The following is a 20631-nucleotide window of genomic DNA, read 5'->3' on the forward strand; positions in this document are numbered from 1 at the left end:
CCTCTTTGCACACAAATGAGCAAGAATTAGGGTCTGCTTTACGTTCCCAGGCTTGGAGGGATGGGTAGCCAGCTGCCAGGTGGCTTTTTTAAGACCAGGCACGTTTCTGTTGCTCAGCACGGCTGTCCTCTGGGCAGAAGCTCTTCTAGGCACCAAGCAGCATCCTGTAGCTGGCATGCTATCTGAAGTGCTCGGTAAGATTCTAGTGGACCTCTAGTCTCACCCTGTCAGTGGTATGACTTCCTCTCAACTCCTTTATGTCTGCTGGTCCATGATGAGATCTAGTTCAGAGAAGCTCATGAATTTAAATGTAGATCGAGGTAATCTAGATCCAAAGAATGTGATAATGGGCTGTACTGTAATAAAACATTTATATGCTTCAGTCCATTCCCATTCAACAAAGCACTTGGCTCTTTCCTAATAACCGTGTAAATTACTGGGGCTGCAGTGCACACCTTACAGTTCAGCATGTTGCATAAGTACTATGACGAAGAGGGATAGATACATTAATAGATGTATTAATGATGTAGAATTTCTTAGCGGTTAGTATATTCTCTAAGGAAAAAACTGTGACTAAGTAGATGGGCTTAGAATAAGGTCTTGACATTCAATAACATTAGGCTCCATGACAGAAGTTGGGACAGGAAGGACAGAGGAGGGTTGGAGTCAGCAGCTCAGGTTAAAAAGCTGTCAAAGCCATCACACCTACTGATTGTAGTGGACATATTAAGCATTAAAATGCACAGGTGTTTGCCAGGATTTTTTTTTTTTACTTCAGCATGAATTTTTTATAAAAGCCACTCAAAAGTGAATGATGTCTCCAAGTTGCATAATTTTACAAGAGCGCTGTTTTGGGGGGCAAATACCATTAACTCAGAAATTTAAATCTACTATAGATTTATTCGGGTTTAAAATGTGCAGTTACTGATTCAGTAATGGAACAATGTTTAGAAGATATATAGCAGAGGATATATAGGTGAAAGTTGAAATCAATAAAGCATGAACACACGTAAAGGCATTTTTTGATTTGGTTCTAGTGAATCTAACATAGGATATATGTGGACTGAGCATTAAAAAGTGTTGACTTTTATTGATCATTAAAAATGATCATTCAGACAAAACAAGCATATCATGAGTTACTAACTGCAATTACAAATAACAGTGAATAAATATTTCAAACCTTTGATCGAGAATTAGTTCTGCTAAGTTTCACAGAAAAGAAAACAAGATGTAAATGCTGCAGATGTGATATCCTTTCATTGAAGTAGGCTTGCAGTTGACAAAGCATTAAGGATGTACTTCAGCATTTTGAGATTCAGTGAAGCAATTTAGCACGTCTGCTATGTTCTATGTTCTGTGACTAGAGGAAAAAAAATGTTGCAAGGTGAGAAATACATGAAGAAGAGACCAGAGGACTGAGGGGTAAAAATAAAACGCTGGCTACCTGCCAGAATTGTAATGCATTGCCAGAATCAAAGCCCTATAAGTCTGAGGGACTTGGTGGGAAATTTTGATCATTTCATCATGGAAAATCAAGGCAAGAAAAAAATAATTTTAACAGGCTATTTAATTATGTAGTCATGATTATTTTATGTTTATAATTCATGTTTCTATAATGCATCCATGACTAACTTTCTTTTCAACTAACTTTCTTTAAACAAATACAGGGACATCTTTCTCTTCAGTTATCTGTTTTATGTTGGTTTATGTGATAACATTCTCCATGTCTAACACTTCCCCTGTGAATGACTCCTGCTGGCAGTCCCCATTTGCAGTATCTCCTTTTGTGACTCTGGGATCTTGGTGCACGTCTCTGTGGCTCCCAGGCCATGGTAATATCCACAGTTGGCCCATTAAGCTCATAGTTATTCAAGTCATTGGGATCTTCGGAGGAAATGAGGAGTGAGCCACTGATTTTCAGTTAGCAAGCAATTGCTTGGTCAGTCTGCTTGTTCCTTTTTGCCTCCGCCCTGCCTTCATTTTTTGCAGTTATTTTTTGCAGGTTATTGTAGCATTATACTTCTGGGTACTACTGAAGAAACTTTATGTTCCTGGTCTTCCAGTTAGCCACAAGTATTTCCTAGTTACATTAGCAAAAGATGACCTCTAAACATCACCCAGCCTTTTTTCTGATGTTAGGAAACAGGAAAGATGCATATATCAAACACTTCTTTATAGCCTGCCAGAAAAAAGAATCAACAAAGCATAGCTTAAAGGGAACTCTGTGATCTCAGGTAGAAAGGGTGCTTCACTTGCAGGCAAGATAAAATGGAGAAGGGGGAAGAAAGTATCTTCTGCTGGAACAGAAATTAAAGAAATCATGGCAGAATTGAGATCTCTGTATTGGAAACTTCCTTCAAGGATTTGGAAAGAAATATGGAAGATGTGCATTAAAATGAAGTAATTATTAAGCACAGTTTTTACATACACTGGAGTTTCAAAGTGGTGGAAAACTTGGTTCCTGAACAGGAACTAGACATCAGAGATTTAGGGAAAAAAGAGAATGAGGAAGCAAATTTTGGATCAAAAAATGGCATAGAGGTGCGAGGAGAGGAATCTTTCATAAAATTACAGAAGCAGAAACTACAGAAAGTATGAGAAATGCTAATGAAAGATTGGAATTTCCAAAAAAAGAAAGAGAAAGTACAATAAAATACACCTTTTACCTCTCTTGGAAAGCTACTTTGCAAAGGGATCTGTGCATCGCAATGTCCAACAGGGGCAGTTTGAGAAATATGTGGGGAAGTTTCTATTTAAGATAAAAACACTGACAAAAAAAGGAACATTTTCTATGTAAAATAGTTTTCAGGTAATGCTTGGTGAAAATATGGTGCAATATTTGGTGCTCTTGCATTCTGTGCTCTTGCATTCTTGCGGACATACCTTTTGTTGGCTCGGTTGCTCTCTCTCCCTCTTTCTCTGAAACAACTGACTGTAGTGCGAGGCATACAAATAGTTAGTGCTTTAGCATGTATTAATCTGTTTTATTTAATGTGTTACTCGTGTTCCCTGCTGGTTGTAAATAGAGGTCATATAAAATGGTGTTAAATCTTTCTTAATTAATCTTTTTTTCTTATGTTTTCTTCAGTTATTTCACTAAGGTCACTATAAAGCTAACGTAAGAAAAGAGAAATTTCCTTTCTAAGAGTGGAGCTCAATGCCATCTATTGATGTTTTTAAAAAGGACCTTCAAAAGTCTCATTTCTCCCTGAAGAAATGACAAACATTTGTAATGTGCTGTTCCTTAGATGCTGATTTTCATGATCTACACATTATCTGCGCATTTTGGCTTTGTTTGTTTGGGGATTTGAGTTGATTTGAATTTTTCTTCTACTTGAAAGCCCAACATTTCTCAGCTTAGAATTGGAAAGTCAGGATGGATTCTTTCTTACAGGCAGAATAGATTTTTCTTCCTGGGTTTAGATAAGTGCCGGATTGGATCGCCTGTAGTGCTTGCGGAATTTTAATCAATGCTGGTCTTTAGGAACATGCTTAGCAAATATCTGTGAGAAACGCTTGAGATGTAGGCCAGCTGCCTTGGGTCATGGGCATGAGCTAGGTGACCTCTTAAGTTTGTTTCCAGCCTTATCTTCTGTAATTCTGTGAACATTTTAATTTAGCCAGCAATTATTTGATGACTAGCAAACTGGAACAGAAGGTAGTTCATTGATCTAAAATATTTCTCTGCACTGCATAGAGGGTTAAAATACATAGAGATGGTTTAAGGCAGCAAACCCAAGAGCCAGCATAAGACCTTCACCAAGTAGTTTTATCCTGAGGTCTTTAATTTAATGGGCATGTTGTCTTTCTGCCATCCCTCGGCAGGGCTGAATTTCAACTACAGTGATCAAAGCTCAGCTGAAACAACACATATTACACAGCCCCTTTTCAAAGAAAGGCTCTCTTAAGTCCATTTCAGGTGAAAAGATCTGACCTTCAGTTTATTTACTTTTCATTTCCTCAACAGACAGTGTTATCTGGCTGAATGTCACTCTCTAATCACTTTAACTTCCATAATTATGTTAATCCTGTGCAGTGAATGCAATAAATGGAAATAGTAATGACTGGGATGATTCAACTGTAAGTCATTTTCTGGAGAATGAGAGAAGGTTAACCAGAAATGTTCTACCCCTTCTGCCTCCAGAAGTAAAACTCCAAGTGCTAAAATAGTTCTGCCATTTTTGTGTATTATTTCTAGTACTTGACCTGCTGATGCTGCACTGCAGGATGAGTGGGTGGGTTCTGCTCTCCCTTGGCCTTGGGACAAATTAGAAGGGTGTAGCCATGGTAATTTTAACTGCTTGACACTCCCTGTAATATTTAGGAGTTCCTTTTAAAGTATTTTTTGTTTTCAATCAGAGTTTTAACAAACAGACTCTTTGGAAAGAATCAAAAGGCATTTGTTTTCAGTAATGCTCTATTATTTAATGTACCAGGTTATAAATTCTCTAAGTTTTAATTGGCTTTCAGGAAAAAAAAATGCAGCAGCCACAACTTTTCTCAGTTTTTCTGTTGTTTTGGAGGTCGTTTATTTCCAACTCATTGTGCCAGCAAAAGTCATTATAGGTTTGACTTTTATACCTCTCCAGCAGAGTTTAATACAAAGGTAGGTGAAGGATATTCAGCCCAATGTATACATTGTGTCTTTGCTTGTAGTATTTAGTCATCCCTTTTCTTTCTATTACTACTCTTTAGATCACCAAAAAGCTCACGTAGGCAGTATTACTCTCTCCATTCCTTTCCTCTCTCTCCTTTCCCTGCAAGCAAACACAGTCAGAGGCATGAGATATTTATGTGTTGGATGGATGATGTTTCTACATGTTCCTCATCTATCTAAACTAATCATAGTAGTCTTTCTACATGACTATTTAAATGGGACAGCATGAAAAAGGCACGTGGAGCTCATGAGAGGAAATAGAGGTTTAGAAGAGTGATATAGCTTTACCAGATGAAAGGTCAGTAGGAGATTTGATTTTACGTATACAAGGTATTGGAATGTTGAACTTCTGCCTCTTAGAAATACATTTGTTGCCAAAACCATTGAAGTAAGAGGGTTCATTAGCTTTAAGATTGTTCTGAAGGCAAATAAGAATTACAGTCATGAGATTAAGCTATTTTCTAACTTAAAACTGTTTAAAAAGTGTATCTCATTTCAAAGAAATTAGCAAACCACGTTAAAGGCAAATTAGGGTGTTCTGTATTCTTTAATATTATTACATGTTCAAAATTTTTATTAGATTCTCAGTAGAATAATGGTTTTGTAATAGTCTAAAAATCATCCTTTGTGTTCTTGTTGATTCTCTTTATGATAATGAGAATTTACTAAGATATATATAAATATATACTAAGATATATATAAATTTTGCAAATAACATTTTTTTATTCTGACAAATCTATTAAAACAGTGTTGAACTGATCCAGCAATATTACGATTAATTGTGAGTCGTAGTAGAATACTAAGATCCATTCATAATCATAGTTTCCCACTCAGACTTTGATAATATTTGGATATAATGATTTACGTTTGAGTTTTTAATATACTTGTCAGTAACATTAGATTAGAGATTTTTTGTGGTGTCAAGGGTCATAAAATAAAGAAAAAGGGGAAAAGACTTTTCAATAGGAGAAAGAAACTAATTTTTTAAGCTTTTATCAGTATTTAATTATATTTTGTGGGGGGGGATGTCTGCATATAAAAATTCAAAGGCAAATTTACAGCGGCTATATCTTTAACTGAAATTAAATTACAGTTGCATAATAAGGATGAGGTTCTATTTGGTGGCTATATTGGAGAAAATGTATCTTAAAATATCCAAAAGCCATACTTCAGTGAAGTGGATGTGAAATTCAGAGCCTTAAATTTAGTCCACCAAGGATATACTCCTAACTACATTAGAATATCCAAAGAACTTACTGTGACCCTGTTGAATATATTAGAATGACTGTATCCCTAAAGACAGTCCCACAGAAAGTTGTAGTATCTAAGCAAGCTTAGTAAACTAGTGCTTCTTAAAAGGCTGCACACGGTAACTTTGTGTTTATACAGGCTGTATTCCATATCAAGTTTAACATTCACTCTAGATCCTTTGTCATGTAATCAGATCAAAGTCTTAATCATGCCATTAACCACTAAAGCATGTTGTTGCAGATTTACTGGACCAAACAACAACAGAAATAAACCCCTGCCCTCCTACTACAATCTCTCCCCCAATCTAAGTTTTTTTTTAAAGGAGTCCTCTCAAACTACCAGAGGAATAATCGCTTTAAAAGTTTGCGTTCTGCCTCTAAGAAACTTGGCTCATTGCCTATTACGTTGAAGGTTTTCATGAGACCTAACTCTTAAATTTATTTCACTTTAGGTTCAATTCTTATTTGTTGCAAATTCCTAAGCAAGCTGTTCCTGTGGGCTTTATCAAAGACCATTAAGTAAAAGAAACATTTAGAAAAGTAACTAATTATTTAAGCACTTCATTAAAGCTGTTCAAAGACAGCTTTACCTGTGGTTAGTGTACAGTACACCAATCTTGATAACCTTCCTCTGACTACTTCCCATTGTGTATTTAAATGACTTGAAGGATTCCTCCACCTCTAACTTATTATTTCAGATGTTAGAACCCTGCTTAAAGATGAAGAAAGATTTTCTACTGACTTATTCCAATGCCAAGCTAAGTCACTCATGCTAGCTAAAATCCAGAAAGTGTAACTGGATTTGATGTAATTGTCTGACCCAGCATTGGGAAGCAGAAATATTGCACTGAATAATCTAGTTAGTATAGCATAAGAGGTTGTGGTAGTGGTGTGATGTGGTTAGTCTAGATAGCCCAAATCTCGTATACATTCCCACTAAAGTAAAATTAGCACTCCATCTGTTTGCGTGGTCCTTTCAGTATTATGCCTTTCTTTTTCATCAGAACAGATTCCAAAGCTTGTTCATCATTTTCACTGGGAATTTGCTCTAAGCAGATTCACAGGTGTGCATCAGAAACAGTTCATGTTTTGAGGTTCCAAAAGAGTCAGAGGGCTCTACGCACAGTTTTCCTGTGTTTGAAACTCAAGTCCACAAGATGTTAAAATTTCAGCATATTTACTTCCATTTCTTTTACTGGAGTCAGGACCACAACCCAGGTTTGATGTAATAATAAAATTGTGATCTTGGGAAAACTAGGACATATTTCTTCCATCCTAGATAATACAAAAACCTGAGACTTTGAAATTATGGCGAGGAAGATATATGCACCTAAGTGGTACTTCAGCTTTTAATTGTCAAGGTCACAAGCACTGGCATGAAGTAATTTTTGATTAAGATACACTGGTGTAAAGTTGAAACTAAAGTTGAACTACATGGCAATCTAACCCATCAAGGTATGCAAGAAATAATATGGATTTTTCTCCTGTGGTCTTTATTGTACAGAAGGGCTGACAAATCATTTGTAAAATAAAAACATGAATTTAAAACATTTTCAGTGATAAACTTTTCTTAAAAAGAAATGTGCATTTTTAGTGGTTCTTGGTGATGACAATCACACAGAATAATTAAGGGCCTGAAGGCAGACCATGTTTGACCTACGTAGCTCATCATTCCTTAAGAAAATAGTTATATACCAGCTTCTGGCTCAATATAAGTCAACAAATGCCGTAATGAATGTTGATGTTGCTGTGCTATCAATGTCTTCTTTATGACACTTTCCATTTTGCCTTTTTATCTGACCTTACCGCTAGAAACAGTGTTTTGTGGGACTTGGCCTGTAAAGAAGCCCTCTCCACAGATGCATGAGCATGTTGTCATTACACTAGTGCAGAAATGGCCAGCCTCTGGCATGGGACAACCTGCAGCCACCAGAAGAGTTCACATGCCTCGCTATCCAATACCCTCTTTTCCAATGGTTACCAGGTCAGGGTCATACATGTCGGAGCATGTGTGATGTGTGGAGAAGCAGAGCTAGTAGCTGTTAATCACATGATGAATTTATGTCTGGTTGTGTGATTGGCAAGGCGTGATAGTGCCTTGAGTAGACTCATGTGGCCTATCAAAAAGGATTGACCACCCATGTACCACAACATGAGATGGATGTGTGATTGATTAATAGTGAAAGGAATGAAACATGACTGGCTGGAGAGCCAGATGTCAAATGCAAAATAAAAAGCAAAAGCGCCGTGGGAGTTAATATTCTTTTTCTTTAGTCTCAGTATAACCATGGGGTCCTTGAAACAATATTATATGAGAAAATTATTCACTAAATGTCTTAGCTTTCAAATTGATAGATTCCTTTTCAGAGCTGTATATATGCTGAGGCAGAACTTTAACAAATGCTCCATTTTGGTTTGAGGTGGCTTGGAAATTTTTGTGAAAATACTTTTGATGGAACAAAGATGTGTAGGCAGTACATTTAAGCACTTTTTGTCAAAACATCACATAGCTACAAAAACTACCTATGCATAATATCGACCAAATGGATTTCTGGTCCTCAGGAAAGGGTCTTGTTATCAGGACTAGAGGATATTTTTTAAAATCTCGTCCTTGTTTTGACATGACTTTATATGTGATTGCAAGTCATTTCAGTCAGTCTGACTGTGCTTTATCTTATCTGTAAGGAATCTATTTTGCAATTCTCACATACAAAATCTCTGATAAGTGCAGATAACATAATTATCATACAGAAAGGATGGCTGTGAATATCCATTTCTGACATAGATAGTTTTTTCTAAATACAAGAACTTTAATTTGGTAAAGTAATGGAAGTAGTGCTTAGAATGACAGGAATTCTTTTCCTCTTTCAACTATTCAACATGTATCTCTGTCCAAAGAAACATTAGTTCATTATTTTTTCAGTGAGGAGCGCTTAGGATTCTATATCATAATTAGATTTTGTCACAGATCCACAGGGGAAAGCCAGATGTGTAGCTCTTAATAACTGGAAAGGAATGAATTAGAGTTATGCTTGGGAGAGTATCTTCTGCAATAAAAGAACTGTTGTAGTGCTGTTAAGCTTTAGTATGGAGACATGAAGCATTTTAAAATCCAAACCCATCAATTTGTTAAAGACTAGGTTAAGTCCCACAGTTATCATCCTGTGGGCTTGTATATCTCACACCTCTAGGCACCTTGTATATGTTTGCCATTTTCAGGTTGTCTTCTGTTTTATTTGTGTTTATCTTCAATTTTCTTCATTTCTTTTCCTGAAAGCAGTGTATTTTAGTATTACCTAATTTTAGGAAAGATTTTATGGGTTTGAGAGAAGTAGAGGTGAGTGAAATTCCTTTCAAAGATAATGAATCTGTCATAAGAACCTCATCTTTTCCTCACTTACAAGGAAATGGCCTACAACTGCTGATACTGTGGTTGATAGAAACTCATTACCACTTTGATTTAGGCCTAACACGGCAAGTCTGAAAAGTAGAAGAAAAACCTTTGCAACAGTTTACTATGTAAAAGTCATTCTCATACCCTGCATTGCTATACAATGGTAGCATCCAATCAGATAGGTCGCTCGGCTGTGAAAAAGTGGGGAGAAGTGGGAACTGCAGACTCTCCGTACTTAGGAGCAAGCCAGTTTGTTGCAACACTGTTCTCCGTGCTAAGCAGTACCACCTCCCTCCCTTTAGCTTTTATCCAGTTTTCATCTGGTCTTGCATTTAGTTTTGAAGCACCATGAAGCAGAGACAGTCTTTGTACAAGAAAGCTGCGTTCACAGAGTTAGAGAATGAACAAGTGAGTAGTTGAACTAACAAAGCCTGATTTCCCATGCTTTGGGTCCTCTGGTTCCTTCCCATGGAAAGGAAAAAAACCACAAGCTTCCTCTTCACATCTTCCCTATCTTCTCTGACTGCCCTGTGGACGAAAATGTGTTTAGGTAGTTTGTGTAACTATTGCATGTGATTTGGAGTTTTAGAAGTAGAGATTGGTCAGCAGGCCAAATGATGGCAAAAAACAGATTGTTGAGGGTGGGCTTTGGCCTTTGGCCTTTCCCTCAACAGGAGCACTGATTTAGATCTCTTTTTTTTTCCTAACAGCCCTTGACATTTATGAAACCTACTGGATTGCTCTTCCATTGTTGAAGTTAGTGAATAGGCTCAAAAGTTACTAGAGTAGGCAGAGATAATGAAATGGAATCGAGGACACTGCTTGCTCAGGAGTCAATTCCAGTTAATGCTCGTATCCACCTAGAGACAAAAGCAACAACAAAACAACAAAGCAAGCTGTATTAAAATATTATGGGTTGTGTTCTACAGACCAGTGTCCTTTTCTAAATAGAGAAAAGTGTTAACACTACAATGACACTGAAGACCTATAATATGTGATAACAAGAAGGAACTAAGAATGATGTTTCTCACATACATATGTGCAGAAATTATTTGGAGTGTAAAGTGAAGTACTCTGAACTAAGGAAATTCTAGAGTTTCAGTTCCTCCTTTTCCTTGTAAATGCCAACCATATTATGTTTCAGCCTTTAATTATGTGCTTATGCACTATTTTCACACACGCACACACACATGCAGATTTGTTTCCTTCTGTGCACAGAACTGAGACTATTCATTTAATAAGCTATTGTTAGATATTTTTCCTCTTCATTGTTCATTGTGTAATAGCAGTGTTATTTGCTACATGCTGTTTAAACCTCACTCTCAAGGGAGTTATTAATTTCTTTCTAACCTTTCCTCTGACCACCATAGCTAAATGTCTGAGTGCTTCAGAAACAGTAATAAGTTTCTTTTTACATTATCCTCCTGAAATGCAGCTTTTGTCTTCCCATTTCACAGGTGAAGACAAGGCAGATGTTCAAACTGTCCGCTAGAAGGTTAGTGTAGTGAACAAATTTGATGGTGGTTAGTTTAAAATGCTTGGAACTAGATATCTACAAATTATTAAAATTTTGTAGCATGTGTTCAAGCAAATTGCCGTGGTGGCTGTTCAGCATTTAAGAGAAATTAACTCCAGGGTGTGAAGTCTCAGAGAAAAAGAGGAAATTAGTACTTGTTACTTCATGGTTAATTCCAGAGGAACTGATTTTCTCCTTATGAGCTAATCCTAGGAATTACCAGATATAACCTGGTAGAGCACACCATGTAAAACCTGTACGGGAGAAGGCTGAGGTCCAGTGGATTGATTGGAGGCTCTCAGCTGAGGAACAAATTGCCTGTATTTGAGCATGATAGGTCACAAGTTTGTGCTTATGCACTTCAGTCCTTTACAGATACAGAAGTAGGTTGTCTAGTCAGACCACCCTCTGAACGGTAGAAATGCTCTCCTGAGGGTAGATATTCGTTACAGCCTGTAGATTGGATACTTACTGTTCTTTGATGTCTTAGACAGAGCGCCAAGGTGCTATCATGATTATCTAGCATAAAATACACAGCAAGCCAAGAAAGGTTTTTCTCATGTAATCTTTATTGTGGAGAAGGGCTGACAAATCATTTGTAGAGACTGGGGATACAGAGATTGTGTTAGAGCAGTTAGGTCTGCTCATCACAGAAAGTAACCGTTGTTTGATGTTTCCATGAGAGAGTCCTCCATTAACTGCAGTTGAACTTGACTGAGTGTGAAATTAAAAAGGAGATTCAGATTTCAAGACACTCCCTCAGGTGCTCAAAAGTATGCTAACTGGCACTGTGGGAGACCTCCTAAAACAACTAAGGATACTTAAAGAAAAGAGGCCATGATAGTATGAAAAGAAAACCTTTGTATTATCACTGAACCCGCAGAGTTGGTCAAGATCAGTCACACTTTATTAACTGTTAAATGTCAGGCTTGCATGAAATGCTCCTTTTTGCCAAGGTATGATTCCAGCTATGCCTAGTGACCATCCACAGTCCCAGGAACTGGAAGTGTTTAATACCAGGCAGAAAAGTCTGTGAAAATGAATGTAAGAGAAATTGTCAGGAGACTACGTATTGGGGCATTGCCTAGCTTTAAGAAAATGTATTTAAAACTTAAACTTGACCAGAGATAAAAGGTTTTAGAGGCTATGTTGGCTTCTAGTAACAACTGGAATCTAAGACAGGAATTGTAGAGACCTGATTGCTGGCTTGCATTATGGCACTGGAGATACTTTAATCTTCTTTGTTTGTTTCTCTATCTGTAAAATGAGGGAGGCATATAGATGCCACAGCTACCTACTGGTATGGAATTTGAAACTCTGGAAACTAGTATCATTCCTAAATATCAATAATGCTCATTTTATACCATGTTTATTATCCATGAGGTTGGAGTGTAAGAAGGGTTGTATGCTTTGTCTCTGTGATTGTCTTATAATACAATGTTGAAGTCTCCTTGGAACATTCCATTTGTAATGCTCGGTTCTGTAGGAATAAATGAAAACACCATAAATCCAGGATTATGACATATTCTAGGATTAGGGGGACAGCTTTAGCCAAGAATATGTACATATATCAGTTTATTCTAGTTTGCTTCATGTGAAAGGTCTTTAAAAGCTTTTCCTGATTTTGAGAGAGAATGTCCCTTGAGATATTTCTTGGATATTTATCAGTGTTCTTTGCAAATAACAATGGTTAGAAAGGCTTTTAGTATTTTATGCTTTCTACCATTTGGGAGTATAGAATTCCTCTTAAAGGTAGTGTTTTAATATATACTCAGAGAGTTCACTTCCAAGTAAAAGCAGTATTTCTCATTTGTGAATATCATTCAGTTATATGGGTGGTTCTTGTGGCATGAATATATATTTTCAGATCTAGCTATTCATTTTAGGGGTATGCTTTCTGATGGAAACCTTTTGTGTCTTTGCCTGTAGCTACCGTTGACCTCCATATAATTGTCATTGTTATTTCAAGATTTAAAAGGAAAGGAAAAAGATGATGGTCTCTGAAGGCTTGTGCTATAAAAAAAAGGAATATCGTATTTCATTTAATAATCTCATTTGTAGAACCTTCACATACTGCTAGCTCTTTATCATTCTTTCATCATCCAACAAAATAAACTGGGAAAATTGTTGTGTTGTAAACACAACCTTAAAATACTTTAAAAAAAAAAACAAAACAAACAAAACAAAAAAACCCACAAAACAAAAAACCCAAAAAACCCCAAAACAAAACAAAACAAAAAAACACAACCCCCCCCAAAAAAACCAAAACAGCAAAAAATCTCTATGATCCTTTAAAGAAGGAGCAAGTTGGAATCCTGTGGAATGATATCTACGAAGACAGGCCATGGTATGCACACTGAAAAATGGTATCTAGTGTTATTACAAGTAAATGTACATCCTGTAATTCACTGTTATGTATTTTCAAAGCCATGAAGCCAGTGCTGGTGATCTCTAGGAAGCAGATTTTCTGTTAGCCAACTAACTACCAGATAAGTGCCCAGAGCAAGCACCTGCCATCTCCTTCATAAAACTGTGCTATTAAAATAAAAAAATCTTATTAAAATAAAAAAAAAAGAAGGCAGCTCAGAATCCAGACATCACACTGACTATTGTTCAAAATGTTGCTTCTGACCTTGAATGACAGGTTATTTTGACAATGCATTATTTTTATAGTGGGAGGATACTAAGTCACTAAGTTTAATAGCAGCACAAAATACAAATATGTAAAAAAGTCAACCCCTGGTTGGAAGCATTTATAGGTAAATATAAAGAAATAAGCTAAAACAAGTGAGTATAATGGAAAGCAGCACAAGACTGTGTTTTAAACATTTTGGAGGTGGTTTTGGCTTGTGTTTTCTTGGTTGTTTGTTTCTCTTCTTTTTGTTTCTTTTGTTAGTTGATCTTTTTGGTTGTTTCCCTCCTCCTCAAAGTGTACATCAAAAAGGAAGTCATTTAGTAAGCTCCAGTTACTCAGCTTTCTGGCTAGCTTTTAACTACATTATGAATTTTGAGGGCTCATTGAGGGAATAATCCTTAAAGACTATTTGGGGGAGGAAAAAGAAGTAGGTAGGCAAGGGCCTACCCTTAGGTAAGAAGACAGCAGAGAGATGTCTGCCAAGAAAAATACCAGCGGAGACTTACAGTAATGGGAAGTTCAGGTACAGTAACTTACAGAGAGAGAATTGATTTCTTTTATACTCTTACATGGGAATATTAAAGTTTGAATTTAATGTCAATGTAGGAGGAGGAAGTTCCAGAAGTGGGTCTGTGTGACATGGACAGAAAGTCATGGTATGGCATGTCACTCCAAATTTGTGTTCCTATTGCATCTCTGCTTTTGTTTATTAGGAGAGGCCATATGGTCAGATGATGCAGGAGAGAAATGGGGAGAAGTAGAAGGAAAACAGGACACACGGGAGGAGATTGTAGTAGTAATCAAGGTGAGAGGTAGTTGAGTAACGGGAAAAGTGTTTTTTCTATGCTGACCAAAGGAATCAGACAGATCATGCAAGTGTTACTGGCAAAGAAAAAAGATTTTGCTGACTTGCTATGCAGGTCAGGGGTAGGCCCTAGTTAAAGATGATGTCCATAAGGGATGACAAACCTGGAAGAAACTATCAGATTTGATGCAGCTGAGCTTAAGGTCATTCAATCTCTATATCTTCCCATTATTAAATGTAGTTTATGTTTGTATTTGACCATGGTCCAGCTGCTAGGAGTATGGCTTACCTGACTTGATTGGGTCATGTGTAGTGATCTTGATGTAAATTAGGAATTGGTAACTGGAATGAGTTCAGCGTAGGGTCATAGAGATGGTCAGGGGCTGGAGCACTTGGCCTGTGAGGGGAGGCTGGGAGACCAGGCTTGTTCAGGGGGCTGGCTTCAGGAGATCCTAACAGAAGCCCCACAGTGTCTGTGGGAAGGTTATTGAGAGGACTGAGCCAACTGCTTCACAGTGGTGCGTCTGGGAGGATGAGAGACAGTGGGCATAAGTTGAAACGAGAGGTTCAGGCTGGATATGAAGAGAAATATTTTCCTCATGAAGACCGTCAAGCAGTGGAACAAAGGCCCAGAGAGGCTGTGCAGTCTCCATCCTTGGAGGTTTTCAAAGCCCAACTAATTAAATCCCTGAGCAAACTAGGCCATAGCTGACCTTTGTTTGAGCAGGAGAATGGACCAGATGTAGTCTGAATTATTCTAGGATCCTATGACAGACAGTAAAACTGTGACTACAGTTTTAGTGATACAGCTATTTGCAAGATGCTTTGATTAATTTATTTTCTTGCTATAATTTCAGTGGTAATGACTTGGGGTTAACAGATTAAGAATCCTAATTATTGCTAAGACTCTGACCATTTACTGCAAAATAAATAAAAAATCTGTATTTATCCTTCAGCTCAGTTCTTTCCCCTCACTTACATATTAAAGCATACAATCATACATCACACACACACAAACACATATGTATATATGCATACAAAAAGAAGAAACAATATGAAATTCCTTTCAAAAGTGCCTGGCTGCTTTATTTATTTTTTCAAGGCTTCCCATTTCTTAAAATGGGTAAGTAAACTCTGTGTGTATTTGGAATCAGTGAATTCCTAGGAATGGTGTACAACTGATAACATCTGACGCAAGCATGCTTGTAGACAGCATTTTCTCTTAATATAGCACTATGAATTCATTGGAATACATGGTGGCAGGGATGCTTCTTATGGGAATTACCGTGTTAATTCCATTAGAAAAAAATATTTTGTATGCCATTTATTTTCTACTTTAAGATCAGCATTCCACATTTGCAGAAGGCTGGTAGAATTTTGTAAGTAATAAATCAAAGGAGCTCTCTTAATACCTACAGAACTAAATGTGTCTTCCGGAATTATTCAATAAAATTTAATTTACATAGTTTTCGGATGTGTAATCTATGTGACCTTCAGTAACTGTGTGTTTTTTCAATCTGAAAAATGCCTCCAAAGAGTAATAGCCCAGAGTTTCAAATGGCGCAGTAGGATATGTAATGCATAATTCAACATGTTTTCTTTCAATTTGTCACACAATCTTGTTGTGCATGATTATATAAAAGTCCGTATTTTTAAAGCCAGTAGTGCAAGTGTGTAAGATGTACTTGGTTGGGCTAAAAAATTCAGAAGTCTAATTTATCTTGAGATATGCTCAGTCAAGTAGTTTTTCACAGCAGTTAGCTAATACTTCAAGCTCTAACAGTGCCCGTGAGCCATAAAAGAAATTTGCATGTAAGAAATGTTTTGAGTCTATTAAAACCTCAGCTCAGAGCTAAAGAGTTGCTCTCATGTCTTTGTTGACTAACATGAAGTGAGATCTTACGAAAAGCTAGGCTGTGATCGACAGATGCCAAAGCTTAGTTTTGATGTGATTATATATTTCTTTCATGCACAGCAGTTTAAGTCTGGGACTGGAGCTTCAGAAAGACAGCAATCAATGGGTCTGTGCAAGAGTACACAAAATATATTACTACTGGCAGTCGTCAAGGCTGAATTATTCAGAAAATAATCTGAAATGCATTTGATCATACACTAGATGGTTTAATAATTTATATTATACCTTATTAGCAAAGTCTTGTGTTTACTTTGTGGCTGCCAAAACAAGATGAAAGGCTGCCTCCATGGAAATACAAGATGCTTAGCTCAAAGTGTCTGTCTTTGCATTTCAGTTTGATAATTTCCCTTCCTCCCTTCATTTTGATTAATAGTATACAGGCTTAAATCTTAGAGTACCCTCTTTTTCATTGCGGCCCTTTTTAGTGAGAGCAATGCTCCTTATTAACAACAAGTCTACCGAAGAGTTTATGGCCTATCAAGACTTAAATTAATATAAACACATATTTCTGGAAACTTCTTTACCTTAGGATTTCCTCCAAGTATTTTTTTGGGTAAAAGAGGCTTTGGATTTAGTTCTAAATTCCACTGAACTGAATCGTTACGCTAATCTTCCTGAGTCTTGCAGCTACAAAAGTGTGATTTCTGAGCTCAGCTTAAGAAACTTGCACTCTGACTAGTGATTGTGTATAGTAAATATCACTAGTTATATCAGTTCAGAATATTACAGAAATGCCTTGAAGATTTCCTTGACAAGCAAATATTTTGCTTGACTGCAAATATTTTATCTAGAGATACAAATAAGGGCCTTTCAGAATTAATACTTCTATAAAATGAGAGCACAGGGAGTGGACCAGTGTAACTGCTAGTTCAACAAATGAGATCTTTGCCTCCACCCAGGTTTTTTTTACACCAAAGGTGCATAAAAGAGCTCTAATAAACTTGGTTTTCTGTGGAGAACTCCCCTCCCCGCAAAACATGAAAGATCTTTTCTGCAGGTGTCTTGGATAGCTCTTCAAGGCAAAGTATATGGGAGGATCTCAGAATATAGCACTATAGTATTGCAAACTCTGAAGCTCATACGACAGCCCAAAGATGCTCTTGTAATTTGCCTTGTCTACCCTAGAAGGCTTAATTTTAGTTGTAGTTTCTGTAACTTCCTCCTCTCCTCTCCTTCTCTGTGCATGAAATATACACTACAATGTATACTGTATACTTTACCTGAAAACTAGTTCCTCAAACAGAGCCTGCAGAAGGACTTTTTGCCCAAATGAAAATATATATACAGTGTTTTTCACTAGCACAGCTGGTAATATGATATTTATATGTTAGTAAGAACTGATTATATTCTAGACAGGCACTTCACCGTGGTCCAGACTGCAGTGAGGGCCGCTCAGCCCTTAGCTCAGGCTTGAGAGAGCGCAAGAACGTGGTCAGCTTAGCAGAGCTCTTCTTCTTCCCGCTGAGTTTTGTGCCGTGTCTTACAGAGCTGCACGACAGACTCTGAGGAACGGGCATCTCAGGTGTCTCTGAGAGATTATCCTATTTTTAAAAGCTGTTGTACGAATTGCAGGAGGGACAAAAGGCTGCCATTTTCTAAAGGAGCCTTTCAGTTGCAGGGAACCAGATGTACCCTTTTTTACAAATGCATCTTCTGTGATAATAATGATGGAAATTTTCAAGGAAGCTGTGGTATTACCCATGTGTCAGTGTTGCAAGGCAGAATTTTGGGGCAAACTAGAAAACATGGATCAGATGAACATATTCATTACTTTTCTTGAAAGAAAATATTTGGCAGGATCATCTGAAGAGATATACATTATCAAACAGAAACGCAGTAGTGTTTTAAGTGATAAGCTGTGAAGTATATCTTAAAGAAAAGGCTCACTTTAGTTTGCAAATTGTGATCTTTTTGTCCATATAAGAAGAGTTTAATCCATGAGAAAATTTGTAAAGAATTCAGGTTGGCAAGGTAATAGGAGTAGTAGTTCATGTATGCATCTATTGAAAGAAAAACTTCTGGTTTAAATTGTTTGACAATTACTTATATGATCCGAGATACTGTGAAAATCTGAAAGTTTTGAGCAGTTTAGAAAATGTGACTACCGGTAGAAACAAATGCATCAGAGTTCAAACTATAAGACAGAAGAACAAAAGCTTAGTGAAATTGTGAGAATTGTACCTCCAACCCAGTTAAGTTTCAATATTAGTAAAATACTGTAAGAGAAAATCTCATCTACAAAAAGAAAATTAAAAATGGGTTCAGTGTATCAGTATGATCATTTAATTTATGGGAAATACGATAAAGTAAGGAAGAAAATGGGGCTCACAACTTTACAGGCTGACTTACTCAGATGAAATACCACTGGGACAACTGGCCATGGGGCCAGTGGTGTTCCCCACCACCAGAACTTTCTAAACCTTGCTAAAATCTCTTTTGCCATTCTGTCCTACTAGCAGTATGCAGCACTACCTAATGCATATGCATTGCATATTGCAATAGAGGTTTAAGAAAACAATATGGTAACAAAAAAAAACACAGTATAGGCTATCCATGATCAAAATTATACCAACAAGATGAGACTATTTGGTTTATGTTGGAAAACAGAAAAACTGTAAAACAGAAATGAAGTGCCAGTGAAATCACTACTGAAAACTACTGCACAGGTACATGAATGAATTCATGAAACATTAATGAGTTTAACTGTTAGTAAAGGGGAAAAAAAAGTCCCTTAAAACTTTTCACAAGTTGTAACTTGTGTTTGGGCTGTTTTGCTGGCTATCCCCAGTCTCGCAGGGACAGCTATATAGGAACTGAGACTGAGCATGAAGAAGGAGCATTGAGGAGAAAGTTACGAAGTCATTTATGAGGTACTGGCCATTTTATCTGTTTTCTAAGGGATAGCATCTAGACTTGTACAACTAAATATTCAGGACTGTACTGATTGTCAAGCTGTGTAGAAATATTTAATAAGGAGTTGGGAGTCTGATTTTGGTCAGCCAAGTTTGAAAAGTCATGAATCGGTGAAAATTAAATATCAGAAGAAATCAGTCTCCGGTTGTATTGATATTTTCACAGCCTTACCCATTCTTTTAAATCACCTTAGCCTTAGTGTTAATGTACCAATGATACATGTAAAAACGGGTCATGAACATAAATTATGCACCTCAGATTGGTAGAGATTTGTGAGACCTGCAAAGAAAAGAAAGGCTTTATAGTTGTCTAGAAAGAATAAATTGCAAATTAGTTTTGATTCATATATAAAAAATCCTTAATACTGTATGGTTTCCAGTTTATTCTGCAGGCAAAGGTTAATCAGCTTTGATTTTGGGGGATAAAATAGCTGTGGCCAGTTACTTAAATTTCAGATGCCTTGGAATTGATTGTAATTAATAACTTAACAATATGAAGCAGTTTCATAGTTTTTGATGAAGCTAACATATTCCACGCAATATGGACTGAAGTCCTGGAATACTGTTGTTATTGTGCCTTACACTATGGAGAACTACACCCCAATTTGATTACCTGTTTCCTTTTCCTTAGTTTACCTGGTTGATGGTCTTCTGGGTGCAGTGTATAGAAGAAGTCATCCTCATTTCATAGGTCACTTGTTCAGTAACACTTTGCCTGTGTGAATTGTGATCAAAATCATACCTCAGATGTTAGAATAGCACTTACGCCATGCTGTCATTTACCTAACCAGTAGTAATCCTTATTTTCCTTCTACAATTACTATAATGGAGCTGATTCCTGAAATGGGAAACAGGAGACAGTTACAGACCGTTTGAATTGTGCTGTCACACTTTCACGGGCTGGCACCTTTCTTGGAGTTTTGATATTTCTTCGAGTTTGCCCAGAAATACATTTGGTAAAAGAGGGAGTCGGGCATCTGGTCTGTATTTTCAAGTGACCCTGTTTCAGCTGCTTGGAAATACAAGATTATCCAGATAGGTACTTTCTGAGTCCCTGACTGGTTTTATACGAAATGTAAAGGGAAAAAAAATAACATGGATTAATCAAAAACCTTTTTTAAATGGAAAATTTCAAACCAATTAAAAATCCAGCGGAGCTCAGTTGAATTCCTAAGAGGCTATTGAAATAGAGGGAAGAAAAAAGAAATGATGAACAGAAATATTGAATCTTATAATGCAAGATCATTACACCTTTGTTTAATTGCACCTTTGCCACTTACGCCTATTGCAAATGTCGCCAGATTACAGTTTTAATAGATGTTTTTATTTTTGCGTATCTACAATGCTAGCATGCTGAGCTGAACAAGGTTGCAAGAGAGAAGAGTTTCTTATTCCTTCCACTTGGATTTTCAGCTGAAATAGTGACTCAATCTCTGTAACTTGTGCTGCACTTAAAAGTCCTCATATTCTGGGGGATCTTGGTGCTTGCAGTCAGGTTGAGAATGGTAATGGCAGGCGCAGCGGGGAACTCAGATTCAATATGCTGA

At 37.0% G+C, this 20631-nt stretch overlaps 1 protein-coding gene across 11 annotated transcripts in view; it reads left to right on the forward strand.

The window, feature by feature from the left end:
• The window catches only part of CDKAL1 (CDKAL1 threonylcarbamoyladenosine tRNA methylthiotransferase), a 434025-nt gene that overhangs the window by 408585 nt on the left and 4809 nt on the right, over window positions 1–20631 (forward strand). The gene's annotated exons all lie outside the window — the stretch shown is intronic.

The sequence above is a fragment of the Calonectris borealis genome, chromosome 2 (genome assembly GCF_964195595.1).
Source record: "Calonectris borealis chromosome 2, bCalBor7.hap1.2, whole genome shotgun sequence".
NCBI classification, from domain to species: Eukaryota; Metazoa; Chordata; class Aves; order Procellariiformes; family Procellariidae; genus Calonectris; species Calonectris borealis.